The sequence below is a fragment of the Sminthopsis crassicaudata genome, chromosome 5 (assembly GCF_048593235.1).
Source record: "Sminthopsis crassicaudata isolate SCR6 chromosome 5, ASM4859323v1, whole genome shotgun sequence".
In the NCBI taxonomy this organism is placed as follows: Eukaryota; Metazoa; Chordata; class Mammalia; order Dasyuromorphia; family Dasyuridae; genus Sminthopsis; species Sminthopsis crassicaudata.
Window position 1 is genome coordinate 112,230,843 of NC_133621.1, and position 13,000 is coordinate 112,243,842.

Genomic DNA, 13,000 nt, shown 5'->3' on the forward strand with positions numbered 1-13,000 from the left:
AGATATTTAGCTAGCTGGATCTGGGATCTCCTTGGTGTGAGAATTTCTCCTCTTGTTTCCTTTTCCCACATACATTGTATTTAACCTTCTGTTTAATTTTAAAGTTTTGTATCACGTCTCTTTTTATTTTAGAGAAATTGAAACAAAGACTTTAAAAGTTGCAACATCAGTAACAACTCCTATTAATGAAAGACCCAAATCCCTAGAGTACAGATTGCTGACTTTGAAAAAAAAACCAGTGCCAAATTGTGGCAGCTCAGGGTCAAAAAATGAAATCTGAAAAAAACAGAGGGAAAAAAATTACAATGATATAATTAAGGTTTTTTTTTGTTTTTTTTTTTTTTTTTAAATAAGTAGCGAAATCCTGACTGGTTTTATGATAATAGATTGTCCAAAGTTAGCATAGTTAAGTTAAAGGAATGTTGCATTCGGAGCTAGAGAAGATAGGTTCATATCTCAGTTGCTATTTACTATCTCTATTACCTTGAATAAGGTCACAGGGGGCTGGCCCTTAGTTTTCTCATCTGTAAAGTAGATGAGCTGCTCTTTACGGTCCCTTCCAGCTTTAGGTCTGTGATGCTCTGATCTTCCGGGGGCATAAAAGCCGGGCCGTTTTTAATGTTTTTTGTTTTGTTTTTTAAACCAACAGGCAGAATAGAACTGGGTAGGTGCAAGAGAAATCACTAAGCAGTTTCCTAAGATTCTTGTAGGAAAGTAGGAGTAATAACTTCTTGCTCCCTAGGACCGTGCCAGCAGCCGCAGCCCCGAGGGCCACCGCCTGCCCCTGAGCGTTCTAAGAGGCTTGAGACCACCAAGGCTCCATCATGGCGCCCAAGCAGCCCCCTAAGCCCGCGTTCCAGGAGGGCGAGCGAGTGCTGTGCTTCCACGGGCCGCTTCTCTACGAGGCCAAGTGCCTGCAGGTGGTCCCCGAGGACAAGCAGGTGCGCTACCTGATCCACTACAGCGGCTGGAACAAGAACTGGGACGAGTGGGTCCCCGAGAACCGCATCCTCAGGCACTCGGAGGCCAACCTGCAGAAGCAGCGCGACCTTCAGCGGGCCAACCAGGAGCAGCGGGCGCGAGGGGCCGCCCAGGGCCGCAGGGTCAGCGCCGCGGCCTCCCTGCAGCAGCAGCAGCAGAACGTGGAGACGCTCTTCCAGAACATTCGCATCACGCCCTCCACCTCCTCGGCCACGGCCACCTGGGAGGTCCCGGGGCGCCAAACCAGAAAGAGCAAGCAGAAAACGGGCGCGGGGAAAGGGAGCAGCGGCGCTACCGGCCCCGGCCCGGCCAGGGGGTCCCCCCAGCCGCCGCAGAGAAGAAGGACCCGCGGCCACCCGTCGTCCAGAGACGAAGGGGCGTCCGGCGCCCGTGCCGAGGCCAGGGTCCAGATGCCCGCCGAGCTGAAGCCGCTGCTGGTGCAGGACTGGGACCTGATCTCCCAAAAAAGGCGGCTCTTCGCTCTGCCGGCCAGCAAGAGCGTGGACTCCATCCTGGAGGAGTATGTGGCCTACCAGAAAGCACGCGGCAAGGGGGACAACACGGAGTACGCCGCGGAGGAAATGGTCAATGGCATCCGGGCCCACTTCAACGTGCTGTTGGGCACCCAGCTCCTCTACGAGTTCGAGAGGCCGCAGTACGCCGAGCTCGTGGCCGCCCACCCCGGCGTCCCCCTGTCCCAGCTCTACGGAGCCCCGCATCTGCTGAGGCTCTTCGTTCCCATGGGAGCCATCCTGGCGCGCTCGCCTTTCGACGAGAAGAGTCTGGCTTCGCTCTTCAGCTACCTGCACGAGTTCTTAAAGTTCTTAGCGGAGAAGCCTTCTGCTTTTTTTAATGCCAGTGAGTACAAGGAGGCTCCCCCCGAGTATGCGCAAAAGGTTGTCTAAGGCATAAACCTATTTGTTATATTTGGGCTTATAAAGGTGTTTTGTTAGTTCTAAAATTGTGTTCGTGTTTGCAGGCTTCATGTAAGTTTCTAAAGTGTTCTGTATGAACCAAGTGAAAGGGTAGTCCCTCCTCTAAGGAGCTTTTTTTAACCAGTATATGAGATGATGGATGTAGAGTGACACAGTGTAGGATGTTTCATTATGTAATTGACAAAACTTGCTTGAATTCTATGGTTCCATTACTTTAAGTGATTTTATACTCTATGTTAATGCAAAGTGATAAAACAATGATTTTTGGTTTCAGAGAGTTAACTCATGGGGTCCGGCTGAGGACTTTTTTTTTTTTTTTTTTTTTTTTTTTTTTTTTTTTTGGTGCTCATTTTTTGATGCTTTAAATAAATATAGCCCTTTTGTGAAATGTGACTGTATTATTCATAGACATTTCTCTTTGTCTAGACTGGGAAAGAGTGGTCATCTTTTTGTGTGTGTGTGTGTCTATATGAGAATTTTGTATTCTAATGAACATTCTGACTTTCTGAATGCTATTACTGTATAACTGTGGTTTTCTGGGAAAATTGGTCTTGTAGGAGTTATTTTACAAGTCTTTTTTCCCCCGTGAAATTAAATAAAAGGGGATTGGACTAAACCTTCACTGAAGTTCCTTCCATTTCTGATGCTCTGGAAAGAAAAAAAAAATCTAAGTGTTTTTTTCTATAAGGATTTTTAAAATTTCTGATCAATTTCTGCTTACAATATACTGGCAAGAGCAGAATTCTGTGTAATAAGGAAAGAAAGACTAATTTATTAAGCACTTACTATGGTCTAAAGACTTTCTAAATACTTTGCAAATATGATCTCATTTAATTCTTTTTTTCTTTTTCTTATTTTTATTTATTTATTTATTTTCATTTAATTCTTAGGACACCATAGATAAGTAGATTTGTATGTCAAATTAACTGACACTAAGGGATGTTAAAATTCTTGGTTTGGTCATTTTGTTACCAGCAAGAAATCATCTTTACCATCATCACATTTATTTGCAAAGCACTTAACAAATATCTCATTTGATCCTTCCAACAGCCCTGGGAGAGAGTTGCTATTATTAACTCTATTTTATACTGTTTAAGAAACTGAAACAGTTTGTTTTGCCCAGAGTCCCATATCTAGTAAATGTCTGAAGCCACATCTGAACACCATTCTTCCTGACTTCAGGCCCAGTGCCCTATGCACTGCACACATGTATTAATAATTCAGAATTGTTTAAAGTTTTGAGGATTACAAAGTATTTTCTCTGAGGTGGGTGGTACAAAAAGGTCAGGGTGTCTCCAAAGTCTTAGTGCAGTTTTGAACAACTTTACATTTTCACAATTTTGCATCTATAGAGACTTGAGATGGGGCTTTTTGGGTCAGTATCTATGAATAATCTGATTTAGTGATCAAACAGTTATTTAGCATTTACTGTATGCCAGGAAGCTAGGTGATTTGGATCTCCTCTTAGGCCTGGAGTCAAGAAGACCTGATTTCAAGTGACCCTGATCAGATACTAGTGGGACTCTGGGCAAATGATTTGACCTAAGTGTGCCTTAATCCATGGGAGAAGGAAATCACAAACCACTCCAGTATCTTTGCCAAAGAAAATCCCAGGCATAGTATTGGCATAATATGGTCCACAGGGTGAAGAGACAGACATAACTTGCATAATAACAACATGGCAGACACTGGTCTAAGTTGTGGGAAAATAAAGAAATGTTAAAGACAGTCCCTAATCTCAAGGGATTATGAGAGATTATATTTCTTGCTTGGGTGGCTCAGTTGGGCAGGAAGTTTCCCAGCTGGAACTCAAACCCATGTCTTCCTAAATCCAAGACCACAGTTCTTTCACTAAACTAGAATTTAGCGTACATGACCTCATGTCATAGAATCATATTAGGATTTAATTTTCTGGAAACTACCTTTTCCTACTTAAATTTCCTATTTAAATTTCAGTTAAAAATAGTTACAAAATTGGAGACAACTTGGACATGTCATATATAATAAAAAGAATATGTTAAATGATACTCTTTGAGGAGAACTTTAGAACACTCCTTGTCTATATAGTTTCCAAAGAGGCTGCATAGGAAACTGCCTGAAGATGAAGGCTCCATCAAGGGAAGAGCCAATCTATGCCTTCATTATAATGTCTCACTTTTTTTGAGTTCACATGCATGATAGTAATAGGTAGCATTTATATTCTGATTTAAGATTTGCAAAACACTTTACATGTATTAGCTCATCTGATCTTCACAACAACTCTGTCAGTTGGTAATCTTATCTGCATTTTTACATTTAAGGAAACTGAAGTACAGAAAGAAGTGATTTGCTCAGGATCACACAGCTAGTGTATGAGGCAGAATTTCAACCAAGGTCTTCTTGACTCCATGTTAAGTACTCCATCCACAGTGCCATCTAGCTGATTAATGATAGCTGATGCTTCTTAAAAAAATTATTATGGCTCACATAATAAGTTTTCAACTAATCAATCATAAAACTATTTAAAATACTTAAAACCAATCACTTGCCATATCCTTCCCATTGGTCTGTTTCAGTACCTCTGAAGTATGGAGTGGACTGTGCATCCAACAGTAGACAAAATGCCAAGAGCACAAGATTTATTTGGGTGACCCACAAACACAGCCCCAGGAGCCTAGATTTTTGAAGACTGGAGAAGAAACCTAAATGGGACAAATGAGAAATACTCTCCTAACTGTTCATCTTCCTGAGGCTATATAGGACATGCCAAATTGGTTCATTTATTCACTCACTCATTCATTCACTAAAGCTTTAATCAGAGCATGTAAGGAACTGTCACAGCTGACTAACATGGATGGATTCTGGAGCAGGTAATCTTTGAGTCTTTGCACAGTGCTACACATGTGATAGATACTTTTTAAGTACATGGATTAGAATTTATTTTTGTAAATATATATTAAATATCTGGGCTGGCAAATGACACAGTAGGTAGAGTACCAGGTCTGGAGTCAGGAAAACCTGCATTCAAATTTACTAGTTGTGTGATCCTGGGCAAGTCACTTAATTTGTTTGCTTCAGTTTCTTCATTGTAAAATGAATTGAAGAAGGAAATATCAATTTGCTTTTGTATTTCTGCCAAGAAAACCTCAAATGGAGTCATGAAGAGTTAAACATGACTGAAAAATGCATGTTTGGAACCTTAGGATGAAAAATAGTTCCAGTCCTAAAAAAACCCCCCAAAACTATGATTTACTAAGGGGATCTGATATACACACACACATATATGTATGTATATATATATATATATATATATATATATATATATGTATGTATATATATATATATATGCAGATAAATAAAAGACAAGCTAGAGAGTTAAAGGCCTAAAGGATGTATAAGATGGGGTTAATGTGATTAGCTAGACTTTTATCAGAAAAAGATCTGGGTGTGTTACAGGACCACAAGCTCAATATGAATCAACAGTATAATAAGGACCACAAAATTAGAGATTTGATCTTAAGCTGTCTTGAAAGGTGCAACCTTCAGAGCAATGGAAAAGAGAGGAAATCACTCTACTTATCCATGGTTAGCCCACATTTGGAGTCTAGTGTTCAGTTCTGTAATCTTAGAAAAGAGGTTGTCTTCAAGAGCATTCTGTAGTTGAAGAAATTGAAGGTGTTTAAACTGGAAAACAAGAAGACTTCAGAGGGATATGACAACAATGGTTACAAATATAAAAAACATGTACATGATTGGATTTGTTTTGTGTAGTCCTAAATGAAAGGATTGGAGGCAGTGGGTGGAAATAGGAATGATGAGTCAGGACTAATTTGATGAAAAGAAAAGCTCCCTTACCTTAACAGCTATATAAAAGTAAGTAGAAGGGTCTATCTTAGAGCAGCAAGATGGCATAGTACATAGAACTCTGGGCCTGGAATCAGAAAGATACATTTTCCTGAGTTCAAATCTAGCCTCAGACACTATAAATCACTTAACTCCATTTGTCTCAGTTTTTCTCATCTATAAAGTGAGCCGAAGAAAAAAATGGCAAGCTCCCCCTGTATCTTTACCAAGAAAACCCCAAATGGACTCATGATGAATCAGCACTGAAATAAAAATTACAGAATAAGCTACTTAGGAGGCTTTGGATTCTGTCCAATTAGAGGTCTTCAAACAGTGGGGCCTGCTTGTCAGTGGGGATTGCTGAGGGAATTCTTTTTTAGATAAGAGTTGGACAAGATGGCTTTCTAACTCTGGGTAACTCTGTGAGATCTGAGAAAATGTTATCCACTTTCTGCCAGTGGAACCAAGGAAGGATTTCACAGAGAGCAGAGGCTGCTTCATTTTTGTCTTTGTACCTTCAGCTCCTTGAATAGCAACTTACACATATAGAAGCTTACTAAGTGATTGTCAAATTGAAACAAATTAGAGGAAGTCATACCTGTGCCTATCCTTGAAGAAAGGGAAGCATTATGGTGGGTATAGTTGAGGAAGGCATGAGGGATGGCCTACATGAATGTAATTATAAATAGCTCAAGATAAATCTGAGATTTATTTTTAAGTATGTCATAATGATAACATTTAGCATCTATTGTAGGACATTTCCTAATGTTCACTCCTAACATCTTTATCCCAGGAATGAAAAAGAGGAATATGAAAATACTTAGCACTTTTTTGTTTCCTCAGTAGCTAGCTCCTGGGAACATGAGTACTGCCATATGACTGGATTAAGAGGAGCTGTGGTATGGGATGTTCCTACAGTCCATCATTCTAGGCTGTATGTGGTAAAATAGTGAAATGGGAAAGGCATGTCTTCATTATTTACTGATCTCCATCCTTCATTTCATTTGTACCTTTCAGTGACCCTACATTTTAGGCACTCAGCCTCAGGTCCCCGAATCAATCAATCAATAAGCATTTAGCCTCTTGGGATCCTTAATGTGGATTCACAAGCTGGTTATACCTTTCTTAGGTTATAGAGCCTTTCCTGTCAAGATTATGCCTCCTTCAAGGACTCAGCTTGCGTGTCACTTTACTACTTCTATGACTTTGTCATTCAACCTCACTAGAAGCCAGTTTCTTCATCTGTAAAAAGAGGAAATTGAACCGGCTTTTATATAGCACTTTCTATGTGCCAAGAATCATGCTAAGTGTTTCACAAATATTATCTCATCTGACCCTCACAACAACTCTGGGAGGTAAGTGTTATTGTCATCCCCATTTTATAATTAAAAAATCAGGTAAACAATTTTGCAATTGAGAACACTGAGGCAGACAGAGATTAAGTGATTTTTCTTTTGGCTGAGGCAATTGAAGTAAAGTGACTTGCTCAGGGTCACAAGCTAGGAAGTGTTAAGTGTCTGAATCCAAATTTGAACTTAGATCTTCCTGACTTCAGGACTGGTGCTCTACCTACTGCACCACCTAGCTGCCTGAGATGAAGTGATTTTACAAGGTCTTTTAATAAGTGTCAGAGACTGGATTTGAACTTGGGTCCTCTTGACTTCAAGCCCAGGACTCTATCTATTGTATTGCCTGGCTGCCTAATAATATACACGTTATTATAGCAGTCTTCTGGAAATAATGCCTTAATCCAAAATAAGGATTGTAATGTTGAAAATATGAAGCAGGCTGCTGGGCAAGGATAGAGTGTGTCAGGGAAAAGGTGATATATTTTTAGGAAATTAGGTTTTTAGCATGCCACAGAAAATACCACATAAGGATTCATACCAGCCTATTGTTGTCTTCTCTTTAAATGTTAGGACTAGTTAACTTTTGATATATAGGCTACAGAAGGACTAGAACTATAGTAATCCATATAACTAATCTAATAGATGTAGGATCAGCCTCAACCATGGCTATGAGGCTGCACAACCCCCTAGCTATAAGTACTACAGAATAGCTCTCACCTTGAGGTTAATTGCAATTATTCTTCTTTCCCAACAGCAAAGACATTTTAGTATTCTGCCAGCTGATGGTCAGAATGTTTCCCCCCCCCCCCCCCAAATACATCTCTATACTTAGACAAAATGTAAGTTTTTTTTTTTTAAAGGGGAAGGGGGTGAAGAGTTTATTTTCTCTATGCATGAGAGCGGATATAGGGCTCTCCTGAGCTTTACGGTGGACAGAGAGAATGGAGTCTAGCTGCTATGAATCCTCCCAACACCTTTTGAGGAAGTGAGACATTTAGCAGTTAAGTAAATTGCCCAATATCACACAGTAAGTCAGGAGTAAAATCAGGTGTCCTGACTTTAAATGCTTCCCCCTCTGTCCTCCCAGTTATAAGGGAAGATGAAAAGATGCAGGCTAGTTAGCACACTGGCCATGCTATAGAGCCCCTTACTAAAAGCCTTCTCATCCCATTGCTCTTCTGTAAAGACAGTCCCATAGGTATTGGATAGACCGAGTATTTTGGTTCTTCTCTGATTCAGTTGCAGTTATGTAGAACCATTCATAAACATGTGGATGAAGACTTTATTTAGAGGAACACCTAGATTTAATGAAGTGAACCAGGGTCAGCTATGTCCTGCTACAGTCAAGCAGTCAAGGAGGTGGTCACCACAGGTGCCGTCCTTTTAGGGCACAGTCACTCTACTGCCACCTGCTGTCCACTCTCATGCTTGCTGGTTTATTCCCACTCCTTACTCTCCTGGCACACCAGTGAGTCCCCCACCCTCACCTCTAGTAGTTGGTGGGGAGATAGGAAAACTCTGATTTGGAGGTTTTATTTATCTTTGCATCTTCTTTAATGTGATGTACATAGTAGGTGCTTAATATTTATTGAATACTGAATACTGGGGTGAATGATGCTGATCTGGGGGTGATAGGAAAGTAATTTGATTTGAACAAAAGAAGATAAATGGTTAATGCTGGTTCAGGACCCTGCCATGACAATGAGGGCTTGGAATAGCATTGAGATTGTATATTGGAGCCAGCTTCTCATATGGACTCTGTTTAATTTCAGCCTCCATTTAGAATTGTACTCGTATTAGGGTATTGTCCTTTCAAATGTACAGAACAGAAACTCTTATCTGCAATTTGTGATGCAGTACACAGACAAGATGAACAATGGCATATTATATGTTATACATGTTATAAATTAATTCTATATTTCTTGCTTGTACACATATAAGCTAAACTATATAGATCTTGTAGTTTTTAGCTGATGATTTTGAAAATACTTCACTTCATAAAAGTTTGCATTGGGTTTATTTTAAACAGAGTTTTAGTTTCATTTCCATTTAACAAGATTGAAAAGGAAAAATGAAGTAATAATGCACCTGTTTTTCAAAGAAGATATCATTAGCCATTTTGTATTATCCAATTCATACCAATAATATTTTTAGGATGTAAATAATGTCATTGTCATTTTAGAAATAATGCATAAAACAAACTGAGGCACAGAAGGGAGTAAAATGGTAAACTCAGCTGGACTCAAACTGAATCCCACAAAAAGTTAGATGACTGATACAAATTGGTCTCAACAGTACCAGAACTAGATTGTTTTTTATGTTTTGTATTGCTTCAACTAAACTTCTAATTAAACTAACTTGATTCTAAAATTTAAATGGAAAGTATGTTGATATAATGAAATATACCTGTAGAGTTAAATCAGCTAAAATATTAAGTTGCTAGTATGGTGCTACACAGAGTTGAATAACAATGCTTCTTACTTTCATGGATACCCAATTTACCCTCCACTGGTATAGAACAAAGTTCATCCAGAGCTTCCTTTCCATAGCAATCCTTGTCCATATACTCTGCTCAACAAGTTAGGGACCCTGTTCTAGATCTCTTTAAGGTATATGGGCCCTATAAAGTATAATTGCTTGCCTTCTCAATAGGAGGAGGTAGAGAGGGAGGAAAGGAGAGAATCTGGAACTCAAAAGTTTTCAAAACAAATGTTAAAATTTTTTTACATGTAACTTAGGGAAAAATAAAATGCTAAAGAAAAAAAGAAAAATATGTGGGTATCAGTACTGTATACAGTCTATTGCTTAAAACATTCTCTGGCACATAGCAGACACTTAATAAATGCTTATTGTTTTATTAATTGAATCATCTCCTTTTCTAGTTATATATCTTGTTGATGGTATCTTTGTTGACAAAATGCTGCAAATGTTTATTCCTTTCCATTGAGTTATACACATTTTTTATTACTCGGAGACTGAGCTATTCCATGATTCCAATCATATGATAATTCTGTAAGGACAATTATATTAAAAGAATGGGAATTTGTTTCAAGTTAAAAATTGACATTATTGAAAACTGCACAATTCCCAAATGCAGTATAATTTACTCTAATCTTCCTGTTAAATTCTGGGACTAGTTCATTGTTCAAATGCAGTACATATCCAGTGCAGCTATACTGAAAGGTAAGTGCTATAGGTTGCCCATTTAACTAAATTTAGGAATCTTTTTGATAGTATTCTTCAGCTACTTGGTAAAAGAACCAAGATTGTCTTAGGCTAAATGCTTCTGAGTGATCATATCTCATTTTGGAGACTCTGCAAAATTCTTTATGTAATCAGTATAACATTCTATACAAACAAAACCATTTTTATGAAATTATTCTTCCATTTGAAGCCTGAATTTTAAATCCTCCATACCTATGGCAAATACTTTTGGTGTGCTTATTATGTTTCTCTATTTTATTCTTTTCTTGGTATGGCCATCAGAGGATCCTAAAAAAAGTTTCTTTATTTTGTCAATGACTTTTGTATGATCTTAACACATGCATAGGAGACAATTTGGAGGAGAATCTTTAAGGAAGCATTTTGCTCTATTGAACAATTTTTTTTTATATAATTAACAAACAACAAGGTGGTGTTTATCGTCAGTTAATTGAATAAAGATATGATCTACTATAGAACACTATTAGTAAAAGATTGCCTGTTTCCTTCTCATATTTTCATCAAAGATGGGCCTGTAGTCAGAAAGATTCCTTTTACTGAGTTTAAGCTGGCCTTAGACACTAAAGAGCTGTGTAACCCTGGGCAAGTCACTTAATCAAGTTTGGTCCACTTTCCTTATCTATAAAATAATCTGGAGAATGACAAGCCAATGTGGTCATGAAGAATTAGAACTGAAATAAATGAACAATAAAAGCTCCTCAAAACCTGTTTAAATTACTTTTATAGAGGTTTTACAGAGATAAGGAAATAGGTATGGGTAATGAAATCCTTGCAATTACTTTTGGGGGTAATCATAAAACTTGTAGCTTTTCCTAACAATTTGATTTTTTCTTCTTTTTCAGATATTTTAATAACTCATCCTTCAGTGCCTTTAAATTTGTGAAGTTTCCATAATGTATTTTCTTTGTGCATAATTGGCTTAGCCAGGCCTCCCTTCCAATTATTTTTAGTGCTGTTTCTACTTCTTTATGTAGTAAACCAGGGATTGTGATGTTAGAGTTAAAATGTAATAGTTTCACTATCACTTATGGAAAAATAGACAACTTTACAGATTGTTTCTACTTTTTTATCTATTTGACTTATCTTTATTTTAGAATTTCATGTTTAAATGTTTTTGGATAATCTGGATTAACGGGGTCTCACATCCAGCTTTCTATAAACTTCTTTTCCCTTTGACCTTTTATAGCTATTTTTTGAAGTGATATTGCTTCTAATATCATAATTATCTTGTATCCTTATGTATAAGATTTCACAAATGAGTTTATTTTTTAAATTGCTATTCCCTTAGGATGCCATACCTCACTGCTTGGCAAAGAGATGAAGTATTGGCTGGCTAGTCTGGTTTCCAATATTTTTTGGCTTCCTCACTATGGTGATTACTTTACATTAACGGTCCATCATAAGTGATGATAAGTCTGTGTTGATATCTGTTCCTCTATCTATTTTCCTTTTTCATTATCTGGTTTAAATTGTTTAAGTTGAAATTGCTTTGATTACTTTTTCCTCCTTCTAATGTTGTGTTTTTGTTCTTGCTTAATTTAATAGCTTTCCTGTATATAAGCAGCTATATCTGAAATGACTCCCACATCAATACCAGTTATTTGAAGCTATAAGGAAGTCATATTTTGGGAGGTTATTCAGAGTTTGCTATATCTAGCACCTTACAACTCCTCTTGAAAAAAGAATTAATGATGAGTATGAAACTTTTATCTTCATTTACAAGCTTTTGACCTATTTTGTTTCTTGATGCTCAGCCATATGTTCTAGCATATTTTTCAATATGCTAGAACTCTATGCCTACCTTTATGTTTGTCATGGAGTACAAAATATGTTAATTTTATTTAGAGTCTCTTGATTGCCCAGTTCTTTGTCAAATTTTCTATTTATCCTCTTAACAAAAAAATCATTGGATCCATGGATTTTGAGCAGGAAAGGATTTTAGAGTTTTTCTGTTTTCTGTATCTCTGCCTTTGTATTCTGTTCTTATCTCTACCTACTGGAATATTTCTTTCAAAGATTAACTTGGGCACAATCTTCTACATAGAACCTGTCCAGATCTCTTTAATTTTGAGTGCCTCCCCTATCAAAAACATTAACATTAATTTAAATTTATGCATATTATTTCCCCAATTGAATGTTAGTTCCTTGAGAGCAATTGTTGTTTTCTTTTTTTTTTTGGTGGGATGTTGTATTTCCAGTGCCTAGAACAGTTTTTGGCACATAGTAGATCCTTGGAATTTTAAAAAATGAATGATCTAGATCAGCCCTCTAATTTTATAGATGAAAAAAAAATGAGGCCAAGATCACAAAGGTAGTACATGAGAGAGCTGGGATTTAAACACAAATCTTTTTATTTAAAATCTAATGATTTATTTACTATATACTCTGCTTCTTTTGACAACACTTTCAGAGTCCATCTTTATTTTCTGAGATCGGTCCCTATCAAATGTGACAGAACTCTTGACACTGAATTTTCTTCATTCTTTTGATGAGTAAACTAAAATTATCTTCACATTTGTCTTTTTGTGCTTGTTCATCATGAGCACTGGAATATAAAGTGAGCAAGGGCTCCATAGAATGATGCTTCTTGTTGCCTTTGGACAAACAAGATAACCAACTCCACCAACATATTCATTTGCCTCTTCAAGAAAAACTGGTGAGCCATTCTTCCATTTAGTTGTAACTTCCTGA

The 13,000-nt window shown here is 37.7% G+C and overlaps 1 pseudogene; it reads left to right on the forward strand.

Annotated features, from left to right (window-relative positions):
* Positions 1 to 2,304, forward strand: part of LOC141543084 (mortality factor 4-like protein 1 pseudogene) — a 102,480-nt pseudogene extending 100,176 nt beyond the window's left edge.
* The last annotated feature ends 10,696 nt before the right edge of the window (positions 2,305 to 13,000 follow it).